Source organism: Bos indicus, chromosome 1, assembly GCF_029378745.1.
Source record: "Bos indicus isolate NIAB-ARS_2022 breed Sahiwal x Tharparkar chromosome 1, NIAB-ARS_B.indTharparkar_mat_pri_1.0, whole genome shotgun sequence".
Taxonomy (NCBI): domain Eukaryota; kingdom Metazoa; phylum Chordata; class Mammalia; order Artiodactyla; family Bovidae; genus Bos; species Bos indicus.
This window is the reverse complement of record NC_091760.1, coordinates 90,514,602-90,542,038: the sequence shown is the minus strand read 5'-3', so window position 1 is coordinate 90,542,038 and position 27,437 is coordinate 90,514,602. Positions and strand designations below refer to the sequence as shown.

Sequence of the window (27,437 nt, the reverse complement as noted above, 5' to 3'; positions counted from 1 at the left end):
CATCCATGGGATTTTCTAGGCAAGAGTACTGGAGTGGGTTGCCATTAGAGCTAAGGCAGGAGAAGGGGACGACAGAGGATGAGATGGTTGGATGGCACCACTGACTCAATGGACATGTTTGAGCAAGCTCTGGGAGTTGGTGAAGGATGGGGAAGCCTGGAGTGCTGCAGTCCATGGGGTCACAGTCAGACATGACTGAGCGACTGAACAACAAAGACCTAGGAATAGACACATGAAATAAAGCTGTCCCAAGCCTTGCAGGATGGACAGTTTTCCAGTTACGAGAAACATAGAAACAAATGTGGCCTTAAAAAAAAAAAAAAAAAAACAGTGAAGTTAATACAACTCTGTATTAAAAGTTTCAGTCATAGCAATGAAACTACACAGGCTCTTTAGACCTGAGTTTATCCTCTTATAAAGACACTCAATTCAAAAAAAAATAAAATAAAATAAAGACACTCAATTCTAGAATAAGGTTCAGTATGAAATTAGTCTGTTTAAATTCTAACATCAGAAGGACACCTGAAAAGAACAGGAAATACTAGACGTTAAAAACAAACAAGACAACGTTAAGACATTTCCTGAGTGAAAGCTTCAGTTTTCACTTTCAAAACACCTAAAAAACCTGGATGCCAGAGAACAAAAATTAGAGAAAATGCCACCACTTCAGTAGTGGACTCACTGCAGCTTTACAGAACAGGTCCATTTTGATTTGTTTGTTTACACATCTATGCTGTAGTCTTCACCTGCCCCAAGTGAAGACCAGATACGCAGAGACTAGCCACAACCGATCTTCAGAAGGCACACAAAAACCTTCCTGCCATACCTCTTCCACTGTGGTATCTTTCAGAACATCTATCTTTAAACAAGGTCACAAGATAACAGTAAGACACACATCCAATCTACCCTGTACAAAACAGGTATGGGCCTCGATATCACGTCTGGTAGAGGTACCAATGTATAAAAGAAGTTCTGCCTCAAGGAGCTGATAGACTATTAAACAAGACATCCAAAATAAGCACTTCCTAAAATCACAAAACACCTATTTGTATATTCTGCCTGATCATACTTAGCCCTAAAAAGTAAATGACCTAGTTCTAAACACACACACACACACACACACACACACATATATACATATATATATTAAATATCTCTGTACTTTCTTAACTCTCAGAAACAGCTTGTAAAATCATAAAAGCTTTTATTCAAACCTCCATCAGTTATGGGCAATGAAATTACTTAATTCAAACCCACAGCTATATTAAAGCAGCCAGAGTAAAAACAAAAACTACAATCTTAACTAACATTTAGCTGAATGTTTATATGTAAAACTACACTAAATACTCTAATGTTTAGTATGAACTATTTTACTTTAAGGCTTCACAGACAAAAATCTATCAAGTATTACAAAAACAGGGCTGTTGATGTAAGTCAGGTATAATTGCTTCAATAAATATAAATATACATGGTATTTTCAGCATCACAAAACTGAGTTCAGCATTCACACACTGGATAACTGCTCCAAATGTTTAACCATCTCATTTGTTCTTCCATATCTGGTACCACATTTCTGCCTCTGGCCTCAAACAGAACAGACATGACATTCTTTCTGATACCATATCTAGAGCATATCAGAGTCCAACTATGATCCTAAATCACACTATTTTAAATCTACAAGATTGAAAAAATAACGAAAGCTATGGACAAAGAAAAAAAAATTAAAAGCTTTTCTGAAATCTCATACTCACAACACATTATTTAGAGGTCTGAAAACTTCTTGCAGGCTCTAAATTCAAATGCACAGTCAAAATGTCCTAATCTTAGAAAAATAATTTAGTTCAAAATGTAGTGGTAGGACTTTCTTGGAGGTCCAGTGGCTAAGACTGCACTCCTGATGCAAGAGATCGGTTTAATTCCTGGTTGGGGAACTAGACCACATATGCCACAACTAAAGATCCCGAAACAAAGATCGAGTGCCACAGCCAAACAAATAAAAATTGATATTTGGAGAAAAAATCAAAAACTGAAATGTACAGTGGTGGCATATTATCCCATGGCAGACACATTAGTTTCATTTTTGATTTGCTCAACATTTAGATGATTTTAAATTATTCTAAGACTCCTATAACAATATTTATGCTTCAAGTTGTTTCTTCATCCATTTCTTTTGGTAGCTGTGCATTTATGAATAGTCAACATCAGGAAAAGTCCCTAAATTACTGGACCAAAGGGAAAAGATAAATAGCTATTTTGATTCTTAATGAATACCAACAAATTAGATCCACTCAAAAGACTGAACCAATTCAAGATCCCTCCAGCTGAAACATTAGTTAAAATATTCAAGGTAACCAATTATAAACAACAGCAACAAAAACACCCTGGCCAGCCATAACATTAGAAACATTTTAAAATAATACTGAACATTATGGGGATTGTGACAAAACAGAAACTGTATGTTTATACACAGTATCTACAAATACTGGTCATAGCTATTAGTAGAAAAAAGAGCAACAATATTAAAAGCTGCTACAAGAACTCTGATGTTAAAATAACAAATAACTGTCAAACAGTGTGACCTTGGACACCTTCAGGATACCCTTCTAAATAAATGTTAATAACACAGAGGGACCCAAGTGACTGATATGCTGGGAGTCCATCTAGCAGAAAGTAAGATTCAGGCTTTTCTGGAACTCAGCAGCTGAGACATGGTGTGGTGGTAATTAGCAAGATGAAATCTGTGGCTTGCCTCTTGTAGAATCCACAGCCACTGTCCAAGAAAAGACAACACAGCAACTGCTTTCCATTTGGAGAATTATTCCATTCTCAGCCCTGTGGTTTAAATGGACAGACATCCTGATCCAAAGAAAGGTACTTAATTTGCTTAAGCCAACCAGCAAATCATACCTTTGGTTTAGGGTTGACACCACTCCTCCACATATCCCAAGTGTCTCAACTCAATCATTCCCAGAAAGTGAAACACTAGTAGAAGACGTGTTGATTTCTATAAAGTCAACCTCCTTTCAGAGAGGAGTGGGTAGGCAACAAGGGCACCATGGGAAGCTTGGGATGAATGTGTATCACTGAGGTCAGAGTAGAGATATCAGAGGCAGAGGAGGGGGCCAACGCAGAAACAAGAGAAACTGTGTCCTTATGACATTAAATGTCTATCTTTCAATTAGATCAAGTACTATCTGAAGTCAATTTACCACTATATTTTGGTTAAAGAACTCAAAAATGAATTTTATTGTCTGATCTAAAAGATTTGTCAGTTGCAACCAAAGGAGGGCAGACAACCAAGAAATGTTTTACAACAAGAAAGTGCCTGAAGTTAGTGATGGATTATATTTGGAGAAATAAGCGGAGGGTAGAAGGGGTGGGTGTGGAGGGAAGGTGGGTGTGGAGGGAAGGTGGGTGTCTAAAATCCCAATTGTTTCCACATTGGAAAGTGGACAGACTTACCTTCCAGAAATGGGCTGCCTAGACAGCACAGCCCTCTGGGGAGTCCCACTTCGTATGTGTTAAACTAGAGGTAAAATAAAAGACATCCCAGCAGAAATGCTCCAGAATATAGTATTACAATTCGCTGTTCATGGAAAGTGGTACCTCTGGTTCTGCTCTCTTCATACAGGAAGGTCACATTTTCAGCTACTTATATTACTTTGGGGTGATAAACCAATCCAAACAAATGCTGACTACATGCATTTGTGGGGGTGGGGTAATGCAAGTGAAAAGTAATCGCAACAATGGCCATGCTAAAGCCTATAGGGATAAAACTCACTAAAGCACTATTTTTCTGACATTTATTTTATTCACTCAGTTAAAGTAAAATGAGCACTTCCAGTGTGTAAGGCACTATGACAGATGCTGGAAACATGGCTAAACAATGTAAACCGTGGCCAGATCGTGTGACTTTACAAGTTGCTGGGAAGAAAAAGAACAATTCCAACTATAAATTTTAATATACAGATTTATATATTTAGAAATGTCATTCAAATATTACACCTTCTTCAGAGAAGGAAAAAAAAGTATAAAATTAATAATGTAAAAGAATGTAATAACTATAAAAAGAAACCAAATTCTTAGTACCAGGAGGTTCTAGGAGATTGCTAATTCCAAGGCATGACATATGTTGCCAAGGACCCATGGACACCACAGGGTATCACTACACAGCTTACACGGACCTTGGTATCAGTGGCAGTCCTAAACAGTCAGTCAGCCACTGCAGTCAGAAGCAAACAAATTGTAGTATTTTGCTATATAAATAACAGCTTCTAAACTCATGAAGAATCATGCATCAAAACTTGTTGGGTATAAGTTCTCAATCTGTCTGTGGAGTAAAGTAACAGTTCATCCACTGGCACGCTGCCTCAATGGGTTATCATAGGAAACTGGCAAAATGTCTTGTTAAAACTACGTGCGTGCATGCATGCGAGGTTGCTGTAGTCGTGTCTAACTCTGCGACCCTATGGACTGCAGCCCACCAGGCTCCTCTGTCCACGGGGATTCTCCAGGCAAGAATACTGGAGTGGGTTGCCATGGTCTCCTCCAGGGGATCTTCCCAACCCAGGGATCCAACCTGCATCTCTTATGTCTCCTGCATTGGCAGGTGGGTTCTTTACCACTAGCACCACCTGGGAAGCCCACTGGAAACTGTCAAACTGTCTTATTAAAACCATGACACACTGCAAAAAATACCAAACTATGAAACTAACAACACAAAGTGTGTGGAGGGGAAATGAAATAGAGTGAGGAGAGAAATTAAATTAGTTTACCCATTAGTGACGTCATTGGTGCCTCTAGAATTTATGCTGAGGCCCAACCTGCAGGATTTTAGAAAGTGACTTTATTTGAAGAGGAGGTCTTTAAAGAGGTGATTACATTAAAGTGAAGTCATTAGAGGGAATCTTTCATAATGTGAATATAACCCAACATGACAAGTGTCCTTTTATGAGGAAGAGACACCAGGAATGCATGTGCACAGAGGAAAGGCCATGTGAAGAGGCAAGAAGGCAACCACCTGCAAGTCAAGGAGAGGCCTCGGGAGAAACCAAACCTGCCAGCACTTTCATCCTGGGCTTTTCCAGAACTGTGAGGAAATAAACTTGTTTTATAAGCCACTCAGTCTGCGGTATTTTGTTATGGCGGCCCTAGCAAACTGATACACACCCAACATCACAAATTCTGTAAAACTCTGATCATTCACTGGAGACTTTTAAATTACTAATGTTCACGATTGCCAGGGCCTGTCTTTTCAAAAATTTGCCTCTATTTTTAGGAATCTATCCTGTCCTGTAATTGCCAAAAACAGTTACATGTCCTGTAATTTGTCGAAGTTGATGACATTAACAGGATACATCAGCACTTCATAATCTTCTGCCGCGCAATGCCCCTTTGTTCTCCCTACTTCCCAAGAAACACACTCACAAACAGCACACACGCACACACAAAATGCATTATTCTTCATTTCCCACTTCTTTAAAAATAATTAAAATCCTACTAAGGTAATAACACATTTGTGTACATAAAATATGGTACAATGAAGAGGTGTACTTTAAGACTTAGCTCTGAAGTCTTTGACAAATAGCTTAAAATGTGTATAAACTTTTACGATGCTAAAGCTTAAAAGATTTCACAGAATTATATTAGACTAAATGAAATCATATTTACAGAACTTACTCTTGAAAAACTGCAAAATACAACAAATCAGGATTCAAAGAGAGATAATCTCAAGAAAAAAACATTAAGCTCTAACTGCAATGTGTATCTCAGCTTATTTTAGTACTAACCAAACTTAAAATATAAAACCCTATACAATAAAAACTAATTATTTGGCTGATTTCTTAAATATTAATGACAAACAGCAGCATATGTTCTTTTTATAGAGCCTTAGCCCTGGACTACAACCACGGTTTATTTGCCCAACATTTTAACGACGTCTTTTCATATACTAAGTCCAAAGAGAAGCAAAGAATTTTCTTAAAACAAACATTCTACCACTCTTGACAGTCAGATAAATGCTAAATTTAAACTATATTTTTAAAGATATAATCTCATGAGATAATTTTTATTCATACTATTAAAAAGTAAAAAATATCCTTTTAAGCTAATTAGTTCTATATCTCATTTTCATGTAAGCATTGTAAGGGTATCTTTAATAATTTGAATATAATGTTCTAGTGAAAAGTTTACAGTATCCACTCCCAGCCCTCTCCCCAAGAGAAACAAATACAATTTTAAAAAAATAGGCAGACAAGATAGTTTTTGAAGGGAAATTAGCAGGTACTGGCATTGACTTTTACCTTCCAATTATGGCACACGAGCATCTTTCAGATAATTTTCCTAAGGATGTGCCTAGCAATATGTGTATTTTACAGAAAGGCTAACTTTTTTTTTTCCTAAACAAATAGAAGGTTTGTGCAGCCCTGTACTGTCAAATGATGGTTAATATTTACTATCACTAAAAGTATTTTTTAAATTAAGGTATGTTATTTTTAAGACATAATGCTCTTATTACAAACACTATTTTTACACTACTGTGTAAACATAACTTTTATATGCACTAGGAAACCAAAAAAAATCGTATGACTCCTTTTATTGTGATGGTCTGGAAGCAAAACTGCAGTATCTCTGAAGAATGTCTGTAACTACAGGCAATTTTTATGTTTTTTCTTTTGGCTGTTGTTGCTTTGTTATATTTACAGTCAACAAAGCTGGTGCATCTTAAGAATTTAAAGCATGACTTAGAAGGGATAAACTTGTAAACTCCTTTTCTTGTCCTTGCCTTTTCCATTGGAATCCAGAGCTCTCATGTAAATTAAAAATAACATGAAAGAGAAGTCAGATCTCAGGTATCCTTATGATTTTAGACAATGTGACTCTTCTGGGCCTCTGTTCCTTCATCGAGAAAATGAGGGAAGTGAAGCGGATAGTCTCTTTTTCTGCTAAACCTCAATGATTTGAGTATTACAGTACAGAATATTACATAAAAATCCTGCAGGCTCACGGGACCAGATGACATAGTGGTTTTTAATAAATCATTTTATAACAGGCTTATGAGTGCATTACAAGGTTTTTAAAACTGACAGACCTCAGGTGGACATCTCCAGGAATCAGGAAAAGGGGAAATAATGAGTCCACCTCATTAAGAAATGTTTGAGTACTTACTACACATAGCGCTTATTAGGCAAATGGTAACCATATAACTGAGACTTCTAATGTCTGTCATTTGTTTCAACTTCATCTATACCAGGAGTGTTTACAAACTCTGTCCTGTATGTAAATCCCAACCCATTACCCATTTTTGTTTAGCCCACAATACCTTGTGGTTTTCACAAAACAAGGAACTGTTTTTACAGAATATTTGTAGTTGATTTGATGATAGGGAACACTAACTCTGAATCCCAATTAAGCAATTTTAAGAATCTCAGCAAAGCTCTCTGGGCTGAGTAAACTAGCAACTAGCATGTATTATGTGATGAGTCAACTTTGATTTACTTGTGGACTTCAACTTCCCAAACATAAAAAAGTGGCTGTTCGATATGAATCAAGGATGGACTCAATAAATATGTGTTAAATGACTGACTAAACATAGTCAAGGTACACTGACAGGGGAATAAGGAAAGATAAGAAATTAAAACACTAAGTTAACAGAAAGTGGAAGTGAAGTCGCTCAGTCGTGTCTTACTCTTTGCGACCCCATGGACTGTAGCCCACCAGGCTCCTCTGTCCATGGGATTTTCCAGGCAAGAGTACTGGAGTGGATTGCCATTTCCTTCTCCAGGAGATCTTCCCAACCCAGGGATCGAACCCGGGTCTCCGGCACTGTAGACGGACGCTTTACCGTCTGAGCCACCAGGGAAGCGCACAGTTAACAGAAGACAGACCGTAGTTGTGTTTTGTCTCTTTCAACTACTGAGCAATAACTGGTCATTCCAGTCAGTCTGTGAAGGAAGTCTGGAAATTAAAGTAAGGTAAGAAAATAAAAATTAAGAACCTAGTTCCCTCCCACTAGCAAGAAAAGCTCTGAGTTTACTTGAATGGGAACCAACATCAGAAAGATAAACCTTACTATTCTGATTTTGGAACAGAAATGTTATAAGGACCCATAAGACTGGAACACAACTAAAACTAAAGCTACAGTTACCAAAATGAATGGAAACTTGGCTTAAAACTGAGATATCACAGGCAAAATAAAGAGAATAAGGTACCAGGTGTAACAAACTCATTGAGTTATTTAAACAAATACTACCTATAACAGTATTTATGAAACAATTTATTGGATAAGAAATATCCTTTAGTTCCTGGGGAAAAAAAAAAAAAGACTAAGTCAGTAAAATCAAGACAGCTAAGCCCTAAGTGAATCAAAACAAGTGTCCACAGATTGGTTATACTCAGTAAATTCTTTGGAAGAACAGTAGTAAAAATGTGAGGAAGACTGTTCTGGTAGCAGAGATGTATGACTGATACAGATCAAGAGTCCAAGTAGAGGGAAAAATGTAAAGAGGTCAGCATTAATCCCAGTGGGCAGGCAATACGTGCGTGTTCAAATCAAGTGAAGATGACTTTAAAACCAGGTTTAAAACTCAGCAAACTGATAACATACATACACCCTCAACACACACAAATACAACATAGGTATTAGTAAATCTTGAAGACAAAACTCAAAAGAAAATGGAGTGGATATTGCTGATATGTATGAATTGAGGCAGGCTTTCCAGTTTTATTGAAAAAGGAGTAGGAACAGATTTCATCATGAAAATCTCATAGGTCAGTTTCATAGGTTAAGAGAAAATGCAAAGTAGTACAAGCCTGTAAGAGTTTCTGTTTAAAAAACAGACAAAAACACCATGTAGAAACAAATCAAGAACATCACTCCATAACCAAACTCTGTCCATCCTTTAGAAGTACTCTTACCTGGTCAGGTTATGTAGACTCTCCAATGGCAAACACAGACTTTTAATAGTCTCTTATTAGAAGGTACTTCTTTCTATTTTATAGTACATGTACTTCCTTGCGAACACTGTTCAAAGTGCTCAAAACCAAAAACAAGATTCGTTATCTCTGTCATACCCATGACAAAGCTCTATTATTTTATTTAGTATAAAAATTAGGTGTCAAAGTGAGGTCTACAGACCCCTAGGTTGATCTTTAAGGGGTCCTAGAGATCAAAATTATTCCTTTTAGTATTATAAGATACTGTTATAAAATAATATGTCTTTTCCACTGAATTGATATTTATACTGCTATTACAAACCAATAGTTGGTAAAATGGCTCACATCTTAGAAAAAATCAAGGTACTAACACTTCACTGCATTAGCAGTTATCATACTATTCACTGTCGTTGTTTAGGTGATGCTGCTGCTGCTGCTAAATCGCTTCAATTGTGTCCAACTCTGTGTGACCCCATGAACTGCAGCCTACCAGGCTCCTCCGCCCATGGGATTTTCCAGGCAAGAGAAGATTACTGGAGTGGGTTGCCACTGCCTTCTCCGGTTTATGTGCTAAGTCCTGTCTGACTCTTTTGCAACCCCATGGACCATAGCCCGCAGGGATCCTCTGTCAATGGGATTTCCCAAGCAAGAATACTGAAGTGGGTTGCCATTTCCTTTTCCAGGGGATCTTCCCAACCCAAGGGATCAAAACCACATCTCCTGCTTCTAAGGAGGCATGCTCAGTCGCTCAGTCATGTCTGACTCTCTGCAACCCATGAACTGCAGCCTGCCAAGCTCCTGGATCGAACATGCATTTCTTGCATCTCTTCCATTTCCTGCACTGGCAGGCAGATTCTTTACCACTGAGCCACCTGGGAAGCCCCTATACTATTCACTACTATACAGTTAAAAACAAAACAAAACAAAAAAAAACTCACAAAAAATTCTTCACTGAAGAGGCTCCTTGATGAAGCAAGAAAAACAATTTTATTAAAATTTTAACCCAAAATACATCTTTGCAATATCCTCTGTAATAAAAAGCACACACACAGTACTTCTGCTGCATACTAAAACGATGGTTGTCGAAAAAACACTATGAAAATGTCTGAATTACAAGCCGAACTAGTTACTTTTTTCACGGAATACCGTTTTTACTTAAAACAACTGACAAAGTATGGTTGTTCTGACTGAGAATTTGGCAGACATTTTCTTGCAAACAAACAAAGTGAAACTGTCACTTTTAAGAAAACAACTAACAATATTTGTTGGCAAGAATAAAACTTAAGCTTTTAAGAGATAATTAGGATTTGGAAAATCTATCAGCCACCATGAGCTTCCCAATACGACTCCAGAACTTCTGTGATGAGATCAGTGGAGGTGTTAATTACTAGTTTTTTATATTGTATAATGAACATTTGGAAGATCTGTATAACTCAGTGAACAAATATTTTCCCAATGACTAGCATAAAATTATGCATGAGAAAACAATCCATTCAAAGTTCAAGAGAAATAGATTTTAATATGACAGAATACAAAAAGTTCATTGACAGAACTTCAGATCTTGTAGTGCAACTAACCCTTAAGAAACTACCCAGTTGCTGAGATATGGAATAGTATCAAAGGAGAATATCCAAATTTATTTGAAAAATGAGTCCTATTTTGATTTAAAAATTTACAACTCTATCTTTAAAAAGCCATATTTTTTCCTAAATTCCAACTGTAACAATGTATCTCATCTTGTGAATGCAGACGCAGATGAGAGAATCCAGCTGTCTAAGCCAGAGATTAAGAGAAAGATTTTCAAACATTTAAGACAATGCATAGAAAATGTTTGTCTTGGAAATTATTTTTCGTAAGACATACTATGTATATTAACATATTATAGATGGGTTTGTTATTGTTACATTAAGATGCATTGGTACTATAAAATTTCACAGTTTTAATTTCTGATGCAGCATATATTGACAGCTATAGCCCATTTAAAGAAAAGCTTTCTGGAGTCATTAATAAATTAAGAATGTAATGAGATACTAAGTCTAAAAAATGCTTGAGACCTCCTAGTATAAAAATTTATTCCTTCATGGCAATATTGGTACTAACCTTCTTTGGAAAAATTCAAGAGTTTCCCTGGGGATACAGACCTCTTACACCACAATACTGTTCATATTGAAACGTGATGTAAATCATGATCAGTTTGATCTGTTATGTTCATATTACAATTACATTAGGTAGCCAATAAATTTATACCTAATCAACAAAAAAGGGTACTCAACAGCCGTAAACATCTTCATGCAAAAGTTCTAGTTTTGATAAAACATGAAATCTATGAGCAAAATTATGAGGGGGTGAAAATTACACATTTCCTGAGACTGTACCTCTAAATGAATTTCTTTCCAGACACAGACACTTGATTCAATAATTTTACTGAAATTCAGTTTGTCCCTCATTCAACATTTACTGAGTGCTAATACAAGTCTGGCACTGTTCTAGGTATTGAATGCAGTAACTACATAAATCTATTAATACAAAGAATTATATTGGACAGAACAGTCTTCACAGACAAATTCTAGGTCGTGTTCCACTTTTTACCAAATTCTTTCATGAAAAGCTGTTCAAAAGGCATGGAGGCTGTGGGAAGGGAGCACTGCCACCATAACACACTTCTTCCTCTATTGGTGTGGACTCCCACCATCCTGCATGTCTGCTCAACCTCATCATTTATGTTAAGAGAAATCTCTTCCCCACCAACTGAAACATGAAGCTAGCCTGTCTTTCAGTCTTTATATAACAAAATGCTAATAAATAACAATGGCTTGATGTCCTGCTTTCCAATTTATGCATTATAACAAATGCATAAATACACTGCCTTAACTCAGAATTTCTCAAATTTGAGTAGTTACCAAGTACCTTCTACAAGAAAACAAAGTAACACACTAGTCCCAAGAGTTGGCTTTTAGTGTATTACCAAAATATAAATAAAAACACTATTAATAGTCCTTAACTGATAGCACTTCCAACTAAAACTTGAAAAAAAAAAAAAAAAATTACCTAGCAATACCAAAGTACTATATGTGCAATGTCTATTACAGGATTAAATAAACAGTCTTAAAAGTGGCCACTCAGATCATCAAAACTATGTTGTGTATGCTATTTTAAGACTATCACATGGACAAAAATTCTTCAAATTTCTTATGGAGAAATTACTAACCCAGAATATATTTACAGATGGTGGACCTTACACACTTTGTCATCTAACAATGTGAAAAAGTGATATAAAGTGGGAGACCAAGACAAGAGAAGAAATGGCTGCTCTCAGGACTTCCTTCAATTTATCATTCCTAATACAATCTTTTAAGAAATGGTCAATAATGGTATGAGTAATGATACTACTTGTATGATTAATAAAATACAAGTCTATTTCAACACAAATGTAAATTTGTTTTTCATTTACCGGCAACTTATGTAACATATAATTCAACCTTCAAAAACATATATGCATTATGTCTCAGAAACTTTTAAAATCTGATTGGTGTTTTAATACAAATAGACATCTTACAATTTATAAATAATAGACTTTGTAAATAACTGCAAATAATATAAATCTTAGGCTTTATAAATAATTCATCACATATAAAGATGAATATAATCACACGCCTAATGAGCTGGCAAGAACAGAACAGAACACTACATTAAAAAAAAAAAAAAAAAGGCCAAGACACAAAGGAACTTGGGGGAGGTGTAGTGTGTCACCTAGAGGTTAATAAAGGAGTAGTGTATTCAGATCAGTTCGGTCGCTCAGTCATGTCTGACTCTTTGCGTCCCCATGAATTGCAGCATGCCAGGCCTCCCTGTCCATCACCAACTCCCGGAGTTCACTCAAACTCACGTCTATCGAGTCGGTGATGCCAACCAGCCATCTCATCCTCTGTTGTCCCCTTCTCCCCCTGCCCCCAATCCCTCCCAGCATCAGAGTCTTTTCCAATGAGTCAACTGTTCGAATGAGGTGGCCAAAGGATTGGAGTTTCAGCTTTAGCATCAGTCCTTCCAAAGAACACTCAGGATTGATCTCCTTTAGAATGGACTGGTTGGATCTCCTTGCAGTCCAAGGGACTCTCAAGAGTCTTCTCCAACACCACACTTCAAAAGCATCAATTCTTCGGCGCTCAGCTTTCTTCACAGTCCAACTCTCACATCCATACATGACCACTGGAAAAACCAAAGCCTTGACTAGACGGACCTTTGTTGGGAAAGTAATGTCTCTGCTTTTGAATATGCTATCTAGGTTGGTCATAACTTTCCTTCCAAGGAGTAAGCGTCTTTTAATTTCATGGCTGCAGTCACCATCTGCAGTGATTTTGGAGCCCCTCAAAAATAAAGTCTGACCCTGTTTCCACTGTTTCCCCATCTATTTCCCATGAAGTGATGGGACCAGATGCCATGATCTTAGTTTTCTGAATGTTGAGCTTTAAGCCAACTTTTTCACTCTCCACCTTCACTTTCATCAAGAGGCTTTTTAGTTCCTCTTCACTTTCTGCCCTAAGGGTGGTATCATCTGCATATCTGAGGTTATTGAGATTTCTCCCAGAAATCTTGATTCCAGCTTGTACTTCTTCCAGCCCAGCGTTTCTCATAATGTACTCTGCATAGAAGTTAAATAAGCAGGGTGACAATATACAGTCTTGATGTACTCCTTTTCCTATTTGGAACCAGTCTGTTGTTCCATGTCCAGTTCTAACTGTTGCTTCCTGACCTGCATACAGGTTTCTCAAAAGGCAGGTCAGGTGGTCTGGTATTCCCATCTCTTTCAGAATTTTCCACAGTTTATTGTGATCCACACAGCCAAAGGCTTTGGCATAGTCAATAAAGCAGAAATAGATGTTTTTCTGGAACTCTCTTGCTTTTTCCATGATCCAGCGGATGTTGGCAATTTGATCTCTGGTTCCTCTGCCTTTTCTAAAACCAGCTTGAACATCTGGAAGTCCACGGTTCACATATTGCTGAAGCCTGGCTTGGAGAATTTTGAGCATTACTTTACTAGCGTGTGAAATGACTGCAATTGTGCGGTAGTTTGAGCATTCTTTGGCATTGCCTTTCTTTGGGATTGGAATTACCTAGAGGCTAATAATGGAGAAGGCAATGGCAACCCACTCCAGTACTCTTGCCTGGAAAATCTCATGGGTGGAGGAGCCTGGTAGGCTCCAGTCCATGGGGTCGCACAGAGTTGGACATGACTGAGCAACTTCACTTTCACGCGTTGGAGAAGGAAATGGCAACCCACTCCAGTGTTCTTGCCTGGAGAATCCCAGGGACGGGGGAGCCTGGTGGGCTACCGTCTATGGGGTCGCACAGAGTCGGACACGACTGAAGTGACTTAGCAGCAGTAGCAGCAGCAGAGGCTAATAACTAAATGAACACAAAACTATATGTTCAGGGTGAGCTGGGAGAATGTCTGACTAAGGTAGAAGGTTTAGCCCTCCGGTTTTCCAAATCTGCTGTACATTATGTCATCTGGGGAACCCCGAAAAAGCCTGCTGTCTATGTAGCATCCTATACTAATTAAACCAGAATCTCTGGAGGTGGGAGCCAGACAGTAGTATTTATGAAAGATTTCCAGGTGAATACAATACACAGCAAAGTTTGGGAAGCCCTTGTTCACCCTATTGAAAGCAATCCGATAATCTGTGCAAAATGTGATAACTTAAAAGCAGCTCTTCAGATCACAGAGAAAGCACTTTCAACATCCATGTGTCCTTCTGTATCAGTTTCCTAGGGCGGCTATAACAAGGTGCCACAAACTGAGTAGCTAAAAACAACACAAATGTATCGTCTTGGTTATGGAGGCAGAAAGTCTGAAATCGCGTTTTTGGCAGGGTCATGTACTCTCAACGGTTCTACAGGAAGATGTTCCCTTGCCTCTTCCAGTTTTGGGTAGTGGCCCCAGGCATTTCTTGACTTGTGGCAATCTAATTCTTGTTTCCATCTTTTTAATCTGTGTTTAAATTTCCCACTTTTTATAAGGACATCTGTCACAGTGGGAAAATGACTCACCCTAAAGACCTCATCTTAATTATATCTGCAAGAACTTTATTTCCAAGTAAGATCACATTCACCAGTATCAAGCATTATAACTTCCACACATCTTTGAAGGAACATAATTCAACCCACAATACCTAACTTTCAAAACTCCCCTAACAAATAAACCATAAAATTTAGTGGTGAGTGGTTTAATCAAGAACCCCAGCTTAGACAGAACTCAACTATGTGGCAGCTTTTAAGAGCTTAAAAGGACAACAAATCTGAAGGTACGTTAAAGAGAGCATCCATCCATCTCCATCTCCTCAGTAGTTAAGACTACTCTATTATTAAACAATAAAGGTTAAAAGAATAAAGTGCCCTCAAGCTAGTTTCTTCTAGCCCTGACTATAGAACTTCTATTTTAAGACACACCTTTAGCAAAGTCCAAAATTCTCTACTCCAACAATAAAGTCCCTTCTGATATATCAGCCTAAAGGTAGAGCTTATATTTCTTCCTATGCCCTTACAGTGAAGCCAAACTGGACAGCACTGTCCATCCCTGGCACTGTACTAGTTTCCTGGGCCTGCCATAACTAGGTACCACACGCAAGGTGGATTACAGCAGAAATTTACTGCCTTACAGTTTTGGAAGTCAGAAGTCCAAGCATCAAGGTGTTGGCAGGGCAATGCTCCTTCTAAAGGTGCTAAGGAAGTCTCTCTCCTAGGTTCCTTGGCTCCTGGATGCATTACTCAAGCCACCTTGCCATATCTCCATGTGGCTCTTCACGCTGTTCTTCCTCTACGTCTGTGTCCAAACTTTCTATTTTTATAAGGACATTCCCAGGTGGTGTGGTGGTAAAAGAAAAATTTTGCCTGCCAATGCAGGGGACACAGGTTCGACCCCTGGTCTAGGAAGGTCCCACGTGCCAGGAGCAACTAAGCCCGTATGCCACAACTATTGAGCCTGGGCTCTCAAGCCCAGGAGCCACAACTACTGAAGCCCACATGCCCTTGAGTCTATGCTCCACAACGAGAGAAGCCACCACAATGAGAAGCCTACATCCTGCAGCAAACAGGAGCCCCCTGCTCACCCCAACTATAGAAAAGGCCTAGTTGAAGAAGTTAAAAGAAGACCCAGCACAGCCAAAAATAAAAAATAAAATGTTTTTAATTTAATCACTCTTCTCCTTTCCTGCAATAGCTAATTCATCCCCACTCCAACAACTTGGACCTTAGTTATATGACATAAATTGAGTGGATGAGCTGATCAATCACAGCTTTAAGAGGTATTAGAAGTATCTGCCAGTGCTCTTACTCTTTTCTTCTGCCACAAGAATGAACATGTCATACATGGGGTCTGTTCCAAAAGCTTGGATCTCCAAATAAGAAGACATAAAACAGAGCCACAGTCGGCCCACATTATCTACACGCAGAGATTGGAAAATAAATCTTTATTTTTGTAAACTGGTGAAATTATTTATAATCTTAAAAGAAAACTAATACACTTTGAAGTAGTATTTTGATTGCATATATCCCTAAGGGATGTAACCTAGAGACCAAAAAAAAAAAAAAAAAATCACAAAAAAAGTTTAAATTGCTTTCTGTAGTCTTATTATAGTAATTCTATTAGTATTATTAATTTGAATATTTTTATAAATATGTAACAAATAAGAAATTATGTTAAATACATCCAAAATTTTCCAAAAGAAAAAATATATACAAATAGGGCAGCAGTAAAAATCTTCTCATCTTCTCTTCATGCTATACTACTCTGTGTACCTCAAGCTGGCTACCCCTTAAGGATACACTGCAGTATGCTAGGGAGTATGAGAAGACAGAGGATAAACATGTCGCATTATCCCAGGGAACACTTTTTTTTTTAATAATAAATAAGTGTGGTCATTTTACTTTTATTAAAAAATCTCTTATCTGATGGAATTTAGTTAAAAAAATTATTTTAATGTTTATGATGCAGATATATTTTTAATAAAATCATACAATACAAATCAAGCTTTAAAACCTTAGAGTAAGCTTAAATTTGAACTGAAATATAAGCAAGAATTCGTGATTTATTTCTCCTACTAAAACATACGCATTTATTTCCTTGTTCTAAAAAGGCCTCACAGCAACTAATGATAACCTAGTAGTAAATAGCACTCCATGCTTTGATTACAGTCTCTAAATAGAAATAAAACCGCTTTAGAGGAATGACCAATTCCAGGACTGAAGCAGAAAACCTGGAACATAAAGGAAACAACCAAAGGCCACGTGGGTCATGTCAAAAGGAGACAGGAACCACAATGGATTAAAACACCTCAAAAATAGTTCTTAATCCATGCGATTATAAAAATTAAAAATATATTTCACATCACTGGTCACATTGAAAGGGCATCACCAATTCATCAGTCTAAAAACTGGTAACTAAAACAACTCAAGCACATACCCTGCTTTTGTTGTGAAAGTTCTGTTTCAGAATATCCCAGTACTTGACTAGGAAGAGCCCTTCTTTACAGAATTCCATCTAATCAATGCAAAAACAATGATAGGATTTTAAAAACAACAATTTTCTATCCCTAAGAAAATTAAAATCTAGGCAACAATCATTAATGGCACTATGACCACCAGGGGGAAATCCAATGTGGAATTTTATAATGGATATATTAGACTAACTATAACTGAATTCACTTATCAACATCAACACCACAAAAAGTGACACAACCAGATGGTCCATGCCTCAAGGTGAGGCAGAAGGAAGAAAAAAGGACTTCATGATCACAGAAAAGTGAATTTCATCACACCTCTTAACTATCACTTTAAAGAAGTTACAGGAGGACAGCAGAATGTATCAGTAATTCCACAAGGATGTGCTGTGCTTAGTGGCTCAGTCGTGTCCAACTCTTTGTGACCGTAGCCCTCCAGGCTCCTCTGTCCATGGGGATTCTCTAGGTAAGAGTACTGGAGTGGGCTGCCATGCCCTACTCCAGGAGATCTTCCCAACCCAGGGATCAAACCCAGGTCTCCTGCAAGGCAGGCAGATTCTTTACCATCTGAGCCATCAGCAAAGCCATATGACTAGCCAAATCAAGAATGTGAGGAATTTGACAAGACAAATTTATTTCTACCAATAGGTGGAAGAGACTGGAATTTAGCAACCAAAAGCAGTGTGCAGATCTTGCTTGGATTCTGTTTAAAAGCAACCATCTGAAAATGTCATTAGGGAGAAAAAAATAACAATTTTAACTCTCTTTCCCTCTTCCAGTTTCTCATCAAGCTTTCATCTTTTCCAGACCACTGTAACAGTTAGAGCCTAGTGTTTTCTCCATAAAATGAATGTGAAGGACAGGGAAATCTATAAGAATGAGGACAGTGAGTGTAAAGACAAAACAATGACTTATTTCACACTCAACATGCATCCTAGTTTTCTGACCTTGATTTGAATATGAAGTCCTGGACCTGACGCTCCTTTCTCTGAAAAGTAAACAACTGCAGAGAAGACAACTTGGTATAAATTTATCTAGACACACTCCATTTCAGCAGACTGACTATCAAACTGCTGATCAATTTTCTGCTTCTCAAGTACAGGTATAAGAACAGCCTGCTTCCCTCAATATGATGCAAAGGCATGCTGGCTACTCAATAAATACTCAATACCTGACGCTCCTTTCTCTGAATAGTAACCAACTGCAGAGAAGACAACTTGGTATAAATTTATCTAGACACACTCCATTTCAGCAGACTGACTATCAAACTGCTGATCAATTTTCTGCTTCTCAAGTACAGGTATAAGAACAGCCTGCTTCCCTCAATATGATGCAAAGGCATGCTGGCTACTCAATAAATAGCTACTCAATACACACACAAAGCCTCAATAAATAGCTAACACCCCCCCACCAATAAATAGCTCACACACACACCCACCCACCCCTAAGGCACAAATTAGAGGGTAAGAGTGCTTTTCTTCTCATTGCTCCCAACTTCATCTCTTTCTTGAAGAAGGAATTATTACATTTAGGGAAAAGAAAATACTGTCTTCACACAGAGACATCAACTTCAGAATCACTTTGATCTCCACTGAAAATATTAAGGAGTTGGCAGTAAGCTTTATTGAAAGTGAAACTGAAGTCGCTCAGTCGTGTCTGACTCTTTGCGACCCCGTGGACCGTAGCCTACCAGGCTTCTCTGTCCATGGGATTCTGCAGGCAAGAATACTGGAGTGGGTTACCATTTCCTTCTCCAGGGGATCTTCCTGACCCAGGGATCAAACCCAGGTCTCCCGCATTGCAGGCAGAGGCTTTAACCTCTGAGCCACAGGGAAGCCCCAATTATTAGTATAGTAAAAAAAAAAAAAAAAAAACCAACTTGATTACCATATGGTAAACAGATATTTCGGAGAAGGCGATGGTACCTCACTCAGTGGAGAAGGAAATGGCAACCCACTCCAGTGTTCTTGCCTGGAGAATCCCAGGGACAGGGGAGCCTGGTGGGCTGCCGTCTATGGGGTCGCATAGAGTCAGACACGACTGAAGCGACTTAGCAGCAGCAGCAAACAGATATTTAATCTTTGTTTTTAACCACAATTATACAACTAAACTTACTCTTTAGAGCAGAATTTTCTTATACAATTCTCTGAACTAAAGGAAAAAGAAACATTCTTAAAAAAAATTTAAAAAAAAAACAGTTTTTCAGGGCATACGTCAAAACCACTCAACTTCAATTAAAATACCTATAGTTATAAGAGTAATCATTATGAAAAAAATGTTACAAATAAAATGTTATATGAAAATGAATACATATGTTAGAAACAATGAGCATTTGAACCAAGTCATATAAGTTTTTAAGACTAAAACTGTTCCCACAAATCATACCTATATTCATTCTACTGCAAGGTTTTTAGGCATTTTATAGGTACTCTACTGACCTAAAGGGCTTCCCTGGTGACTCAGTGGTAAAGAATCCACCAGACAATGCAGGAGACATGAGTTTGATCCCTGGGTTGGGAAGATCCCCTGGAGAAAGAAACAGCAACCCACTCCAGTACGCTTGCCTGGAAAATTCCATGGGCAGAGGAGCCTGTCAAGCTACAGTCCGTGGGGTCAGAAGAGAGTCAAACATGACTCAGTGGTTAAACAACAAATGACCTAAAAGCTCAAAATATAAATTATAATAAATAAAACACAAATCAGGAAAAAAAATCTTTATTTTAACCTCAATTACATAACTAAACTTACTTTTTAGAGCAGAATTTTCTTTGGGCCTGCTGATACAAAATAACTGATAATTGATACAATCTATAATATATAAAATATTAGGAATCATAGGCTTTAGAGCTTAAGGGAACAGGAGAGTTTTCCCCTCCTGGTTTAGGTTGCCCTAATATTAATTATTCATTCCAAAGAAATCCCAGGGCTGATCTCCTTCAGAATGAACTGGTTGGATCTCCTTGCAGTCCAAGAGTCTCAAGAGTCTTCTCCAACACCACACTTCAAAAGCATCAATTCTTTGGCACTCAGCTTTCTTCACAGTCCAACTCTCACATCCATACATGACCACTGGAAAAACCATAGCCTTGACTAGACGAACCTTTGTTGGCAAAGTAATGCCTCTGCTTTTGAATATGCTATCCAGGTTGGTCATAACTTTCTTTCCAAGGAGTAAGCGTCTTTTAATTTCATGGCTGCAGTCACCATCTGCAGTGATTTTGGAGCCCAAAAAATAAAGTCTGACCCTGTTTCCACTGTTTCCCCATCTATTTGCCATGAAGTGATAGGACCAGATGCCATGATCTTAGTTTTCTGAATGTTGAGCTTTAAGCCAACTTTTTCACTCTCCTCTTTCACTTTCATCAAGAGGCTTTTTAGTTCCTCTTCACTCTCTGCCATAAGGGTGGTGTCATTTGCATATCTGAGGTTATTGATACTTCTCCTGGAAATCTTGATTCTAGCTTGTGCTTCTTCCAGCCCGGCATTTCTCATGATGTACTCTGCATGTAAGGCCTGGTGTGCTGCGATTCATGGGGTCGCAAAGAGTCAGACACGGCTGAGTGAATGAACTAACTAACTAGTATTAATTAAAACCTCAAAACATTTACGTGTAAATACACAATCATTTTCTCTTTAAAAAACTGGTTAAAAAAAAAAAAAAAAATTAAGAGGGATGGTTCTAGTATTAGGTGTGAGTAGTATGCAAAACTGAAACCATGAAAACAGTGACTGCAAAATGGAGATGAAAACAAAGCATCTGCTATTTCCAAAACTTATACAGAGATATGGGCTGAGAGAGGAAGAGCAAGAAGATCAAACAAAGAACTTCATCCCCTTTCTGAGTTTCTGGGTACTCAATCAGTTATCACAGGGTTATCTAACTTTGGAAAGGTTTTCAATCTATTCACAGCCAGTAGGGAGGAGTCTGGAATTATTTCCCTTTGGACTGTTCTATATTGAAGAAGCATATTGTGTTGAAACTCAAGACTGCCAGAACTGAAAGAATGTTCCTCATTTCCATTATGTGATGGAAATGGGTTTACCTCTTTTTTGTCTTCTCTTACATTAGAGGTAAAGGAAGCTTTCAGAGTGATACTTAAAAGAATAGTAAAAAAGCAGCAAGAGGTAACAGCAGCAAATGAAAATGTTCATTGCAAAATTAATTTTTTATTTACATAGACCACTACTCTACAGAAACAATACTGGATCATATAATAGGATGATCCATAGGGTACGTTAGATTTTTCAAACATCATGGTGATTCAGTTAACAAGTACTGAACTCTAGGAATGACAGTTTATTTGTGTTCACTAAAAAATGCAAGCTATATGACAGCAGACACTTAATCCTTAACATTCACTACTATTGTGCCTGAAATAACAGTTTGATTCATAAAAGACACCCAATGATTGACTATTGACCAAATGAATAAATGTTTCCCAGTAGGTCAGTGATGTTTTAAAAAGACCAAACAATGATCTCCAATGATGATTAAAATTCAGTGTTCCCTCTCATCTACTCCAATACTGATCTCTACTACTCTCTCAATTTCAGTAACTTGTATCTCCATTTCTTTGGGGTGGGGTGAGGTGCGGGGGACCGTGACACTATGTATGAAGGGAAAAAGGCCGCGTTCCAATTTCTAGCCTAACAGTCTTACTTAGTGTGATGTGTCAAAATCACCTGTGCAGCTGCTTCAAAGTAATGTTATAAATTTTGTGCCTACCAGGAAAAGTCTTAATTAAGTTTTAGCAAGTAAGACATACAGCCCAGGCATGTCTATCTTAACAAGTTCCCCATGTCATACAAACCATGCTTGCATCACACTACATACTTCAAAATCTTTAAATCCTGTAACTGTAAACAAAACAAAGTACACACACCCTCTTTTTCACTGTGTTCCTGCTAAGTCACTTCAGTGTGTCCAACTCTATGCGACCCCATGGACTGTAGCCCGCCAGGCGCCTCTGTCCATGGGATTCTCTGGGTAAGAATACTGGAGTGGGTTGCCATTTCCTTCTCCAGATGTTCCCGACCGAGGGATCGAACCTGTGTCTCTTTCATCTACCTGCACTGGCAGGTGGGTTCTTTACCACTAAGCTACCAGGGAAGCCCTGGTGCTAGTTTTTCACTGTAAACTCCTTATATCTTTGATCTACTCAGTTTCTACAACTGAACGGGTTTTCAAGACCATCTCACATTACTCCAGCTTCTCAGTATCCTCCAATTCCACATCATTCACCTGAACTGTATCTCCATTCCCTCCATTTTCATGCAGATCAGACATTTCAACACAAATGCTATCATCATGACATTTAACTATTTTGGTGTCTAAAACTATTTTGTTCCTCTGAGGTATCTTGCAATCGTTTTACTACATTTTTAACTTCCTTCTCAAATTCGCAGTTACCGATTTTCAAAAACTTTGTAAGGATTCTATCTCACTCAAAGCCCCTTAATTTCAGGTGGCTTTACTTCTTTGGTAAAAATTATTAGGACTTTCTGTTTTTTTGCTCACTTCAAAAACCTTTATTTTTATTCATCCTATTGTTCTGTGCTGACTGAAGAAGTAGTAGAAAAAGATACGAAAGAGAAAAAGTAGTCTCCATCACAGAAGCTGTTGGGTCTTCTAGATATATTATATTATTAGCAAATATCACCAGCCCTTCATAAAGGAATTTAATATAGTAGTGGCCAATAAAAAACAACAGCTTTTCTCTGCTCCAGTAATACACACCTATAAATAGAGATGAGAAAACACTCTACTTAAAAGACCAAAAATTTTTAAATATTTACAAAGGAAATGAACAAAAAAGGCACAGATTTAAATGACCAAACATTAAATTCAATTGAAAAATACAACGTTATCCCCATGTAGTGCAAGTGGAAATGTAAAAAAGAAAAAAATCCTTGGAAAACAATCTGGCAATTCTTATTAAAAGTAAAAATATTAGACTGGAAAAAGAAGAATTTGCCTTTTTTGTTTTTTGTTCAAATGTGGTCACACAGTTGTAATGTCACAGAGTTCAACTAAGATGTATACTGTACAATACAGAGAGGTAAAAACACAAATTCCTAAGGATGTTTATATAAGAAGACTGGGTTTTAATGGCAAAAAGGTTAGTATAGTGAATGCCCATTAAGGGGAAGAATCAAAACAAGATCGTGGTACATTCATGATATTCATGGATTGTAAAGTCATTAAAAACAATAAACTCATGGAGCTGAAGCTCCAACACTTTGGCCACTTGATATGAAGAGCTGACTTGTTAGAAAAGACCCTGATGCTGGGAAAGACTGAGGCAGGAGGAGAAGGGGACGAAAAAGGATGAGACGGCTGGATGGCATCACCAACTGGATGGACATGAGTCTGAGCAGGTTCTGGGAGTTGGTGATAGACAGGGAAGCCTGGCATGCTGCAGTCCATGGGGTCGCAAAGAGTTGGACACGACTGAGCAACTGAACTGAACTGATGGGGGAGGAAGCAAAAGAAAAGAGTACATGACAAAACGTATATCTAATGCATTTAAGTAAAAGAATATGTTTAAGTATATAAAGAAGAAAATGTTTTTGTTCTTGTTAAAATTTTATGGACTCTAAAGAACTTTGTTACTAATCACCCCCAAATTCAACAGGTCTTCATATGCCTTCATTATTTCATACTACTTGCCATTTCCAGAATTTAAGATTAAAAAAAAAAACAACAAAACTTTAAACTTCCAACGTGACTTTCTGATTCTGTCCATTTCACTGATTTTTCTTCCTGCTCTAACAGTATATAGCGGACTTCTTTTTAGCCCTTTGACCTTCACTCCACTCCTTCAACTAAGGATCTCATCCACTCAGTTCAGTTCAGTCGCTCAGTCATGTCCGACTCTTTGTGACCCCATGAATCGCAACGCGCCAGGCCTCCCTGTCCATCACCAACTCTGGGAGTTCACTCAAACTCAAGTCCATCAAGTCAGTGATGCCATCCAACCATCTCATCCTCTGTCGTCCCCTTTTCCTCCTGCCCCCAATCCCTCCCAGCATCAGTCTTTTCTAATGAGTCAGCTCTTTGCATGAGGTGGCCAAAGTACTGGAGTTTCAGCTTTAGCATCAATCCTTCCAAAGAAATCCCAGGGCTATCTCCTTCAGAATGGACTGGTTGGATCTCCTTGCAGTCCAAGGGACTCTCAAGAGTCTTCTCCAACACCACAGGTCAAAAGCATCAATTCTTTGGTGTTCAGCTTTCTTCACAGTCCAACTCTCACATCCATACATGACCACTGGAAAAACCATAGCCTTGACTAGACGAACCTTTGTTGGCAAAGTAACGTCTCTGCTTTTGAATATGCTATCTAGGTTGGTCATAACCTTCCTTCCAAGGAGTAAGCGTCTTTTAATTTCATGGCTGCAGTCACCATCTGCAGTGATTATGGAGCCCCTCAAAAATAAAGTCTGACACTGCTTCCACTGTTTGCCCATCTATTTCCCATCTGAAGAATCACAAAACCACCATCTGTCCCGCTACATGCCAAACACATACACCCATCTTTCCCATTCCAAATATTCCAATTCTAGCTGCATATGAGCCTGCTCAGTCACTCAGTCATGTCCAGCTGACTCTTTGGGACCCATGGACTATACCCCTCCATAGTCCATGGGACTCTGGGATTTTCCCAGTAAGAATACCTGGAGTGGGTTGCCACATCCTCCTCCAGGGGATCTTTCCAACCCAGATATCAAACCCACGTCTCCTACATTGGCAGGCAGATTCTTTACCTCAAGCCACCTAGGAATCCAAATTCCAGCTGACTAAAGCACAAATATCTATGTCCTTTCAGTTATCATCACTCAGCATTATTGGAGGCAACTTATGCCCTATACTTCCCAAAATGTTTCTCCTCTTGCCCATAACTATTACTAATTCTGTAATTCACTAACATTTAAATTTTAGTAATTTTTTTTTTGCATTCAATTTTATATCTCGGCTTCTACCTGCTATCTCTTACCTTTAAAACACCTCTTCCAGCCATGCCTTCTTTTTTGCAGTACCTATCCCCTCTACTACTGCAATACCCTCAATGACTTCCAGGTCTCTTCATACTATCTTCAGACATCTACACATAAAATATAACGCTGCTTATGTCATATGTACTCATGACTACCTATTAGCTTCCACATTCCCTCTAACTTGTTTACAGAAGCATTTAAGTTCTCCTTGTCCAGTGTATGGTCTTCAGTATCCCTCTGAGTGTACAGCATCTTCTTCGAGTGTACTCTACATTCAAGGGAGTAAAAAATATTCTAACAAACCCCTAATTCCCACATTTATGATTTTTAAGCTCTCTGTTCCAACTACAAGTGTTAAAATTTTTTCTGTTCTTCAAATGTCATCTCCTTATGAAGACTATTCAAATGTCAACATTAAAGGTGTTTCCTCCTTTCCTCCCGTAGCCCTAAAGCATAGTTTTAGAAAAACTCTTTTCAAAGTTGGGCAGTAGTAAAAAAAAAAAAAGAAAGAAAGAAAGAAAGAAATTTAGGTTAGAAATTAGAGTATTTGTATTTTCTTCAAATGTTATTGTTTTTGACAGTAAAACATTAAATCAAGTCATTTAACTACCCTAAGCCCCAGTTTCTTATTCTGTAAAATAGAAATAAAATCTACTCTAAAAACCTCACAGGTAGTAGAAGTGCATGAAACCAATTTATAATTTATGTGTTAACATTATTATTCTATCATTTTATATTGTGCATATTTTTCAGTCACTATCAAATTGCAAGCATTTAAAAGGCAGTCTGTAGTTTACATTCTAGCACATAATAGCTATAAACAACAAGAAGATCAAACCAGTCAATCCTAAAGAAAACCAACTCTGAATATTCACAGAAAGGACTGAAAATGAAGCTCTAATACTCTGACCACCTGATGTGAAGAGCTGACTCACTGGAAAAGACCCTGATGCTTAGAACGATTGAAGGCAAAAGCAGAGGAGGCAGCAGAGGATAAAATGGTTAGATTAGCATTAGTGACTCAATGAACAAGAATTTGAGCAAATTCCAGAAGACAGTGGAGGACAGAGGAACCTGGTGTGCTGCAGTCCATGGGGTCACAGAGTTGGATAAGACTGAGCAACTGAGCAACAATACACACACACCCCCCTCCAGAAGTCATAAAAGCCAGCCCTCCTGCATAAGAAACATCATCAAAGCACAGTTATGTACTATGCCCTTGTCAAAATAAAACATCTACAATCCTCCCCACAGATAATCTTTTCAGGAAAACTACCGTCACATAGTATTTCTGGACCTCTGATTTAGTTCACCTGAAACACAGATAGGTAACTGGACAGGGGCCCTTTAAAATTGCTGAGAAACAGTTAAATAGGCCGAGAATTCTAGTAACGTGTGTGTGTGTGTGTGTGTGTGTGTGTGTGTATGTTCTAGTAACATATATATATATATATATGTGTGTGTGTGTGTTCCAATGACATATACATATTACACATATGTAAGTGATGTAAAGTGTAACTGTGACAGCAGTATCCTGTCCAATCCAAATTTATCCAACATTCATAGCTGAGCATTAGTGCTTTTGTTTACCCAAAATTCTAAAGGTTGACATCATGGTTATTTCAGTAATATGAAACAAGAGACTTTAAAATACAAGAGAATACAAGATAAGCACGCTAATTTTGTTTAAGCAGAAAGATCTTGTTTTCTCCTACTTTTACAAAAAGCAAAATTAATGATGGACAGTGTTTATTAATGAACGAGTTAGTGGAAATGATACTTTGGTCCTACAGAAACTTATAAATCTTGAACTTACTACGAGAACTTAAAACTCCTTGAGTTACCTTAGAAAACCACACAAACCTATTAACACCGTGTCAAACCAAAAAGCAAGACAGCTACTTAAAACTTCTAAGGCTTATCCAAAGGACATAGGAACCAACCTGAAGAGGCTCTCACTAGCCAAAATCAGGACATCATGAGCATCTACACAGAAAATGATAATCTAAAACA

At 37.9% G+C, this 27,437-nt stretch overlaps 1 protein-coding gene across 5 annotated transcripts in view; it reads right to left on the bottom strand.

The window, feature by feature from the left end:
- The window catches only part of TBL1XR1 (TBL1X/Y related 1), a 178,075-nt gene that overhangs the window by 46,351 nt on the left and 104,287 nt on the right, over positions 1-27,437 (bottom strand). The window lies entirely within an intron of this gene.